The following is an 8,905-nucleotide window of genomic DNA, read 5'->3' as shown; positions in this document are numbered from 1 at the left end:
ATTTTGGGGAATAATAGATGTTGAATTTAAGAAGTTATTGAATTGGTTTTATTAATGAGTTTATGTCTTCCGCATTACTTTCTGTTGATATTAAACTGAAATTTTAGGGTTTAGATTGGTTGGTTCGCTCACATAGGAGGGTAAGTGTGGGTGCCAGTCGCGGCTCGGTTTTGGGTCGTGACAAAATGTCTAAATGTGTCATTTTCTAGTCATCCCTTTTGATTACGTAATTTTATTATTTCTTATTTCTGGTAAGATTTGTAATACTTTAATGTCAATTAAGCTTTGGGGTTAATTCTTTTAAGGATTTGTAAGTTTTCTTTTTAACTTAGGATTTTCATTTCTAAATAAAATTTTGAATTACGTGTTGAAACTCCTTAAATTAATTATGTTGTTTATCTGTTAGGGTTTATTGTGAAGTGTTTTAGAATATTTTAAGTTTATTTTTCAAATTAGGACTTTTATTTGATATTGCCAAATCTGTAATTATGTGGTAGTTAATACATATATTATTAGTTGTATTATTATGTTGTATTGTTTTTCTATTTTTTAGATTTGAATATATGGTTGATTTTTATAGGTTTTTGAGTCTCAATAAATTTATAATTTAGGATTTAAGGGTGGAATATTCTAAGTTTTAGCGATAAAAATTTTGATTTAATTATGGCATTTGTTTTTTTCACTAATAATATAAATAATTGGTGAGAAAAATTTTATTGTCTCTAATTAACCTGTGATTTAGTGACAACAAAAAAATTGTCACAGATTATTTAAAGTGTTAAATAGTGAGACTTAAAATTTGTAGTTAATAATTTAACTATGTGCTACGAAAAAAATTTATAGCTAATTATAATTTTTTTGCTATGATTGTTCATTATTACAAGTCACAACTTACAAAAAGAGTATACAAGTGCTTCATAAGAAATTAGATTGACATAGTCCATTCGTTAATTGGCAAGGGAAAGTATTAAAACCATTTCATTTGATCAATTTTGTAAAAATGAATAAGTTCAATTCATCAATTTTCTTAAATTATGCAATTATAAAAGGCATCATTTGAAAAATACAATCCAGGTTATAAGTACCGTGAGTGGGTTACATTTCTACCTCTATGTTGTTAATTAATATTTGTTGGTTTAACACTTTTATTTTTTATCTGATACGTACTTTCATCGATAAAGACGATAGAAAAAAAATATTGTTCAAGTCTTAATGCTAATTTGTGTACGTGTCTGTTGATTTGTTATTGGTAACTGCATAGATTAAGTCAATCTATTTGCTTCTACCTAAAACTGTACATATTTGATAGTAATTCCACATTAGTACGTAAAGTAACTATACAAAGATAACATCAACTTACAAACTTAGACTTTGCAAAGGTGCGATATATTTCATTAATTTCTATTAACTTTTACCATCAGTGTTAAAATTGAAATAAATTAAAAAATGAAAGCACAAATGAGAGAAATGAACCGACTAGGATTACAAATATATTACGATACGTATCAATATTTTTTTTCAAAACAACTGATATATTGATCGAATTGAACCTATTAAAAAATAAAATTGAAAGTTTAATTTTATAAAATTTTATAACTGTACTGAATAATTTATAAAATTTATATAAATAAATAAATAAAATGACAAAATCATACTAGATATATTTCAAGATATTTTAAATAATATAAAATTTAATTCTAATGTAATCTACATTTGAACGAATTGTGATTATAAATTTCATGCATTTGTGTATGTATATAAATCATATAATATATTATTTCTACAGAAGTTAAATTTGAGAGAAGTGAATGAAGTTAAAAATAAAATAAAAATGAGAGACAAGAGATAATTGATTGGACGGTAAGCGCACTCCTAGTCCTCAAGAAAGCATAATCTTGGAAAAGATAATGCGGGAGCTTCTTGTGAAAGGAACAATCTTTTATAACTGAAAAATAATTGGACATACTACAATGAAGGGGTGATGTTTAATGTCAATAATAAATGATGCATTTTGTAAAATTTGATTGATGTAACAAAAGAAGATGACATTTAAACTACCAAAATCTTGTGTTATCAATAGTTGATGATGATGATAAAAAATATATCATTTTATCACTTCTCTTTGAATTTATAATATAAATATTGATAAGTTTGTATATGTTTCTACTATTAGATTTCGCTCACTTTTGTGCATGTGTCTTTTCCATCAATTTCATGATTTTCTTGTTTTTGATATACTTTAATTACTTAGTTTAGATTTCAAATCCTCCTCTCTTTTACTTGACGAGCCTATACACTTTCAGATCTCTTCCTCTATTTAAATTCTAAATTCTAAATCCTAGACACACATTTTTTAATTTCAGTCCTAAATCCTTTCGATCGGTTACTTCTTATTTACACTTTAGCTATATTGTATTTTTTGATCAATTTTCAAAGTTCCTTCTTAAACCACGTGGGAAGGAGTTATTTCGTCATTATCACTTACACCCACGAAAATGAAATACATCTTCACGTTTTTCTCAATTTCACACCTGAAATATTTTCCTTTATAATCTCCAAATCTTCTTCTACGTTAAAGAATATACAAGCTCAATTTACCACATACAAATATATTTGAACTTCAAATATATATAGTATTGTCACATACCTTCTTCATGAACACAAAAAGTCCAATTATTCTCCCAATTGTATACTTATAAGTAAATCAATTGTTCTGAAAAACAAATATCAATACCCATAACTTTAATACTTCATCATAATATATTTGAAATCCTAATTCGTTCATTTCTTTTATTTTTTTACTTTATTTTTCAAATGAAAAAAGTTAATACAAATTCATGGAATATTTCGCAACTTTGAAAAGTCAATGTTATCTTTGTATAGTTAATCTATATGTATGGATGTGTTATTACTATTATATATGTATATATTTATANATATATATATATATATATATATATATATATTTATAGAAAAAAGCAAATAGATTGACTTAGTCTATGCAGTTTATCAATCACAAATCAATAGACACGCACAAAAAAGCACAGACTTGAAAATTATTATTTTTTTATCGTCTTTATCAATAAAAGTGTATCAAATAAAAAATATAAGTGTAAAACCAACAAAGATTAGCGATCGAACTATACCCCACTCACAATACTTATAACCCGGATTAAACTTTTCAAAAGATGCATTTTATAATTGTGTAATTTAAGAAAATTGATGTATTGAACTTTTTTATTTTTAAAAAATTGTTCGAATTCGTTGATTTTAATATTTTTCCCTCGACAATTAATGAATGGACTCTGTCTATCTCGTATGAAGCACTTTTATCATTTATTCCTTTTGTAAGTTGTCACTTGTAATTATATATAAATAATTGTAGCAAAAAAAATTATTAAGTTATGAATTTTTTCATGGAAAGTAGTTGAATTATCCACTACAAATTTTAAGTCGTCGCTATTTAACACCTTAAATATTTTGTGACAAATTTTTATTGTCACTAAATCGCACATTGATTAGAGACAATAAAATCTTTGTCACCAATTATTAATATTATTAGTGACGAAAATAAATGTCATAGTTAAATCTAAATTTTTTTAACTAAAACTTATAATATTTAGCTACGAACTCTAATTTGTCGATATTGTAGTAACATATTTTTTAGACGAATCTTTTTGTGTCCAAAGATTAATAAATTTTAAGACAAAAAATAATTTGTCATGAATTAGATACATTACTAGTGACGATATAATGTGTCACCAATAATTTTAAATTCACAACTAACACTACATAACAAGTGGCTCCAATTAATTTTTTGGTGGGAAATATTAGTGGACAAACACAACTACTAATTTTTATGTTTTGTCACTAGAAGTATGTGTCTCATATATATAAGCACGAAAAATAAATTTTATCACTAAAAACAAATAATTAGTGACGAATTTGATATCATAGCTAATAATTTTTCAACAATATATCATATTTGTTGTAGTGTTACATGGAGTATATATGCTTGAACTTGTCATTTGTCTCCCTTGTACACATCAAACCAGATTCCTATTGTCTCTTGACTATTACTTCATTTATTGATCACCACCTACCAATTTATTGATTGTAGTGTTTTTGTAAGAAAATAAAGTATATGAAATATTTTAAAATTATTGAAAATTTTCTCGCAAAAAATAATTTATCATAAACATTATAGAAAATTCTGATTATTTTAGGCGTATTTGGCAGTACGAGCAAAAGAACATAAATAGGGTGTAAATTGAATAAAAAATCTGCTTTCAATGTATAAATTAATGTACATATAATGGTACTTAAAATTTAATTTAGAATTGTAGTAAAGAAATGACTCATAGCTAATATATGTTATAATAGCCAAGAGTTGGGAAAAAAGGTCAAACAAAACTATTTACGACATTTATTAGTCATAAGAAATATGTTAGAATAATTAACATATTATATTCATCAACAAAGTATAGTTAAAAATATGTATATGTAACATTTATTACTATGCAATTTAAAAATTTAGATTCCATTTTCCTTTTCTTAAAATTATATATAGCACAATCTTAATTAAATATCCTCACACTTTCAAGTATTTCATAACAAGGAATAACTTTTTCATAAAATTTTCAATTTTGTAACATATAAATTTATAAATTAAAATGTCAAAAACTTCATCTCTTTATTCCTCAAGAAAAACCTTTTGTATATGTAGAGAAAATATTCACAAATGTGACCATAATACTTTTCACATCTACTCATTATTTATACAAAGTCTTAAGTAATTTGAAAAATTAAATCTAAAATTTAAATGCTCAGAAACACAAACAAGTAATTTCTTAGTGTGTTCAATTTCAACACAAATTTATGCATACAAATATATCATTTGCTTAGACAAGTTTTCGTTAGCAGAATTATCATTTCTCCAAATCTTCTTCAATATTGAGAAATCTATTGGCTCAATTTTCCACATACAAATAAATTAAAACTTTAAATATATAATATTGTCATATACCTTCTACATAAACACAAAAAGTCCAATTATTCTCCAAATTAGAAGATTTACATGGAGTGTGCTTGAACTTGTCATTTGGCTTCATTGTACACATCAAATCAAATTCCCCATTGTCTCTTTACTATTACTTTGTTCGTTTGCCCGTGTTGCTCACCATCCTATCGATTTTATCGATTAGTAGTATTTTTGGCAAGAAAATAAAGTATATAAAATATTTTAAAATCGTGAAAATCTTACACAAAATACTTCATCACGAATATATTTTACAAAACTCATAACTTGGTGTGTCCATCATCTACTGCCAAACACAAACAGAAGAACATATATAGGGTGTAAATTGATTAAAAAAAATTCTGCCTTCAATGTATAAACTTAACGTAAATAAATTGGTAATTCCAAATTAATTTAGAATTGTTTTGTAAGGAAATAACTCATAATTGATATATGTGTTATAAATAGCGAGGAGTATAAAAAAAAAGGTCAAACACGACTATTTAGGACATTTAATTATCATCAGAAATATGTTAGAATAATTAACATATTAAATATTCATTAAAAAGTGTAATTAAATGAACCTAGACATAAGTATGAATATTTTCTTTTGAGATCTAAAATCATTTTTTTCAATAATTTTTAAATTAAAAATAATTATCTTTCGATCAGCACCACAAGATTAGTAAATATTTTGTTGGTATGACCAAAGTATCCTTCTCATGTGGAGGGAAAACAATAGAAGACTCCAGAACATGCAATTAAGCTCTACATATTAGTTTCAGTAACCATAGTTGAATTTTAGGGGCAAAAATGTCCAAGTTCTCAAATATCTGAATTACTGCTATTACTGGAGACGATTTAGAGTTAGTGAATATAATGTATCTAGAATAAATTATACATATCCTTATATCATGAGATATATGTTTGTAGATATATCTGGATGCATCAAAATTTAATAAAATTTGTACTATTACAAACCAAAAAGTATCTAAATATTTTAGTCCAAATTAACTAATTAAATTTCAGTAAGTTTTCTAATAATGTTTGGTTATACTGAACCTTTTTAAAAAAAATCACAAAATAAATTTCAAGTTCAAAAGAGTACTTTTAATAAGTTTTCAATTGAATATTATTTTTCTCACTTACAAAGTTTCCACTTCATTCTGTTTAAACCTAGCTCGATTTCTAAATAGGGGTATATATATCTTATTTTAAAAGATTTCTTATTTTTTCAAAAAAAATATTATACTTTAATGGGATTTTTCATACTAGCACTCTCTCCTAAGACCACACATGCAACTTTGCCCTCATACAACTCAACTCACGAGGTCCGCTCACGCTTTATTATAGTTAAATTAAGAAAAGACATAGATTCTCTTTTAAAATTTAGTTACTCACTTGAATTATCATATCGATTTATATTACATCTAAATTACTTAAAAGTAAATTTATTCACTCCTAAAATTGAAATGAAAAAAATAACAAAAAAAGTAACACGCGAGCAAGTCAGGAAAATTAAAGTTTAAAAAAGCAATAAAAAATAAAAACCCTCCTTACCCTCCACAACCTCAAAGCATCACGACAAGATAGTGTGGTGGTTTTGGTTGTCGCAGTTGTTTGTTATTTGTTCAAATCTGAAAGTGCGAAACTCATTGAAACGTCATCAAAATCGGGACTGATCAATTTGAGCTTGTCGGAATACCTACGAAATAAACTAAAAAATAAAATCAAAAAGGGATAAGGAGAAAGGGCTTCATTTGATATTTGTTGATGATTGATTTGAGGTTTTGATTGTCTGTTTTCTCTGGTGGTTTAGGTGGTTGTTTGGTGGCTACTAGTTTTTAAGAAAAGAAGAGAAAACGCCGTTGTAGAGGTTGTGGTGGTGATGAGTTTGGTGTTTTTTGGCGGAGAAAACGAAGAAAATTATGGTATCAGTTGAAATGAATAATTTTTTCTGGCAAAATTAGAGATAAAGTGAGTAGGATTAATGGATGAAAAAAATATAATTATTAAAAAATTTTAATAATTAAATATAAATTTATTAGTATAAAATATAAAATTAGTAAAAAATGTTAATCATTGTCACGACCCAAAAATGGACGTGATGGCACTCGTCTTATCCCACCAAGACAAGTCAGCCTAAAACTCAACCATTATAATAAGTGCGGAAATAAAATATAAGTAACTTAATAAAAACCCCAAAACCTGGTAGTCACGTGTACAAGCCTCTAAAATATTACAATTGATTCAAATGAAAACTCAAGTCTCAAATGAACTTTGTTTCTAGAATAGAATAAGATCATAATTAAGGAGAAGAAAGTCTGCTGAGATGGAAACAGCTGGGAAAAGAAGAGAAGGACAAGTACAACAAAAATCCAGGCTCATAACCTACAAAAAAATTTGTAGAAGCAAGGGGTGAGTACCAAACCACACGGTACTCAGTAAGTAAACCTCTAAACACAAGCTAAGGGGATGAAATACGGGTACTTCTACCACCCCCAACTGAACCTCCACAACTACAACCTGCATTAAAATCAACCCAACCTAATAGCTCAAAGTTTACATAGCACGTAGCTCAATAACAACACTTAGACAAATTACATATCTTCAACAACAATACTTCAACAAACCACATATCCGCAATAACAAGCTCAATATTGATCAATCACAAGTTCCGCAGAAAGGCAATCAGAAGATCAGCAAAACAAGATATCAAATTCACTAATGATAAGTATGTGCAATGCAATGAAATGCAATGTCAAGTATAATGATGCATGTCTGACCTAGTGATACACACCCGCTGTCTCTCAGCCCGGGGCCCATGTGGGACATATCTGTCCATGCATCTGTCGTGGCGCACGGTACGACCCTCGATATTAGTAACCATCACGGCGCGCGATAAGTCCCTCGAAATATAGTATCCATCGCGGCGCGCGATACGTACCTCGAAGTGGTACATCCTCTTAAGTACCCATTCTTTCTCAATGCACATAACACTTGTCACAACCAATGCCTCAGAATAATGCAGATGACAAGTTCACACAAATAATGAGGAGATGACAATTTTCATAACATCGCACAATTCACAACCACACAATATGAAGTTACATCAACAATGATTCAACGAGCCTTCACCCTTTCTCAACACAACACACATAAACAATTAATCACAATGCCTTTTGTTATCCCCATTTTTTTCATCATTAGAATTAATCAAAGTGGACAAGTCAACCCATCACCAATTCCGTTACTCCCAAACATATACCACAAGGAAATACACACATTTCATACACTTAACCAGAGTTTAGAAATTCACTTGCCTCAAATAGTCGAACAATGACTCCAAAACTTGAGCCTTCCTCTTTTGGTTGACTTCCAAACCAATAAAATCTATTCAAATAAATAACCACGATATGATTTCGAAACTAACAACATTCATATTGCTATATCTCTAGCTTAGACCCAAAACTCATCCAAATCCAACCAATTGATCAAATCTCATATTTTCTGAATTTCAACTTTAGGGTTAAATCTTAATTCTCCGAATAACATAATTATAATGATTTTTATATATCATAATACACCCACTATTTAACACATATCTCAATATATCAAAACTTGAATCCTAATATGATAATTAAAGGAATATAATTAAAGTTGAAACTAACTGCCCAACACATCAATGGCGGACTACAAAACTATCTGCTGAAACCACTTATTTTCAATGTTCCAATTCATATTTATCGTTCCACTATTAATAATCCTAATCTGGGAGTAATCATTGTCTAATGATTAGGACTAATCATTGTCCAATGATTGAACCATAATACTTATACACATTTATAACCCCAAGTTCACAAGTTCACATATTAGTATAAATTATAC

This window comes from Solanum pennellii, chromosome 2 (genome assembly GCF_001406875.1).
Source record: "Solanum pennellii chromosome 2, SPENNV200".
In the NCBI taxonomy this organism is placed as follows: Eukaryota; Viridiplantae; Streptophyta; class Magnoliopsida; order Solanales; family Solanaceae; genus Solanum; species Solanum pennellii.
Note: the sequence above shows the minus strand (reverse complement) of the source record.